Source organism: Nematolebias whitei, chromosome 9, assembly GCF_014905685.2.
Source record: "Nematolebias whitei isolate Nwh7 chromosome 9, NemWhi1, whole genome shotgun sequence".
Lineage (NCBI taxonomy): Eukaryota > Metazoa > Chordata > Actinopteri > Cyprinodontiformes > Rivulidae > Nematolebias > Nematolebias whitei.
In genome coordinates, this window is record NC_056506.1 from 49,775,202 (window position 1) to 49,777,909 (window position 2,708).

Genomic DNA, 2,708 nt, shown 5'->3' on the forward strand with positions numbered 1-2,708 from the left:
CTTCCTCCTGATCGATGGTGGAGCTGAGATCAAAGTGATTTTAGGCTGTAACCTTGGCGTCTTACGTCTGAACACAAACACTCAGATCCAGATCATTGTTGTTCTTCTTCACTTTAAATTTGCTGAGAAGATGATAAATGTTCACTGTACGGTTCCTCCGGTTCTTTTGGTGCTAATTTCATCACGTTTCATAACGAGCAAGACATCTGAACTGAGACATGAGACCAGCAGCTGAGGACAGGTAAACGTTTGTTTACAACAAGTGCATCTCAGGAGAACTGGAGGAAGCTGCAGGAGAGGACATGGGTGAACTGGTTTCTTGCTAATGTTCAGAAACATGATGAGTTGTCTTACTGGTCCCTTCTTTCACAAGACGGAGGACCAAGGTGACCAGGTAAGAGGTTTAAGAAGATAGAGTGGCAGGAATGGACCTCAAGACCAGATGGGAAGATGTTTGGTGGTTGTTCTGTTGATGAGGGGGCAGTTCCCAGAAGAGGATCCAAGGAGACTCCGGGAGCAAGACCAAGAAATTTCAGAATGGAGCCCACGGCGCGAGGGACTGAACATGAGGCATCAGCACAAACTTTGCATTCTGTCTTGACTTTCATTTCAAACAAAAAGCTCCAGAAATATTTGCATACACGTATTTTCCTGTTTACTTTAGTCCAACCTGTGAAAATCACACGAATGCACCAATTTTCTCAGAAACCACCATCTCCAGTTAATCAGGACACAGATGAATGTAGATGAAACCGAAGCATAAAAATTAGGAGGCTTGATGGTATTTTTGCCAGCCCACATCTTCACTGCGGGGAAACACCTGGAAAAGGCATCATCAGGTCCTGACATCGGGTTTCTCTTGACTGATATCCTGTTAGAATCTTGTGGTTTTGTCTCCCCGTCTGCAGGTACCATGAGTGGGCGGAGCCAGAGGGTTTCCATGACAGCCGATTACCTCCCTTCATAAGGCTGAGTCAAACCAAGAGGCATTGTTAACTATACTCTACATAAAATAGGTAAACACCCAACAGGAGCTGCACACACTGCAACCATCCAGAGACAGAACATGCACTGCTGCACGGCAATAAACACAGTAACCAAAGGAATCATCTATTTCAGTCATTCACAAAGGAAAAGCGTCAGGACTTCACATTAGCTGGGCTCTTGGAAGATAATTCAGCTAACACGTACAATAAAGTTATTTCGTTCATGGTCAATTAGCTTGTTTAGTCGAATCTAGTTTGTTTTTGTTTGTTTGTTTGTTTGTTTGTTGTTGTTTTTATTCCTCTCTATTATCCGAATCCGCACTCCAGTCCAGTTGGTGGCGGTAATGCGCTTAAAATAAGTTCCCCAACCGCCAATAAAAATCAATAGAAGAAGAAGAAGAAGAAGAGTCCTCGTTGGACCGTTGGTTGCTTCATGATGATCACCTGAATTTTGTGAATCCTTGCACCAGAGATTAATACAAAGTTGTTGCATTTATCTATATCCTGCACAATCCTTGTGGGCTACCTGGATTACCTGTTTCCTGTCCTCTCCTGAGGATCTCCTCCTGTTGGAAACTCATCCACACTTCCAAAATACTGTTTTTGTTTTGTTCATTTTAACAACCATAACGTTTACTAAAATAGCCGTGCTGAGTTCAGGTACCTGTTGTGTTCACGGCTGCAGAACAACCAGACCAAACTAAATCAGCGGCTACAACATAAGAGTTTGAACACGGAGCCAAAACAAAAAGAGTTCCTGTGAAAAGAGGTTTAGTTTCATCTCCTACCTGCAGATGAAGAATTAAGAAGAATGTGGCTGAAAAATGTGAACTTGAAGAGAACACCTAAAACTCTGCATGTGAGCTCATTTCACTTTGATGACAAACAGCCGACGGAGAAAAACCTGCATCCTACTTTGTGTCTGGACTACAATAAATCACCGGAGAAGAGACGCTGGATCCTCAGAAGAATTTAAAACAGTGACGAGAACATCAGGTCTGATTTCAGGTGTATGGAGGTCACAGCTTTATAGTATTTGTTCGTCTTCAGTTTTATGATTTTCTCTGTAATTAACCCAAACTCAGTGATGGAGGACTTTAAGACTTTGTCTGGACTCTGTGTCTGATTTAAGGTCAGTAAGTTTGTGTCTCACCTCTTAACAAAACACCACCGACCTTATTACTGTGGAGACACTGATCCACCTCAGAGCTGTTCAGCTTGTTCATCACTTCACCGTCAGAAGAAGTAGCTCAATATGCTAGAAGATGTAGCTAACTATGCTAATAGATGTAGCTAAATATGCTAGAAGATGTAGCTAAATATGCTAGTATAAGTAGCTAAATATGCTAGAAGATGTAGCTAAATATGTTAGTAGATGGAACTAAATGTTAGTAGATGTAACTAAATATCTTAGTAGATGTAGCTAAATATGCTAGTATAAGTAGCTAACTATGTTAGTAGATGTAACTAAATATGTTAGTAGATGTAGCTAAATATGCTAGTATAAGTAGCTAAATATGCTAGTATAAGTAGCTAAATATGATAGTATATGTAGCTAAATATGCTAGTAGATGTAGCTAAATATGCTAGATTATGTAGCTAAATATGCTAATATAAGTAGATAAATATGCTAGTATAAGTAGCTAAATATGCTAGTATAAGTAGCTAAATATGCTAGTAGATGTAGCTAAATATGCTAGTATAAGTAGCTAAATATGCTAG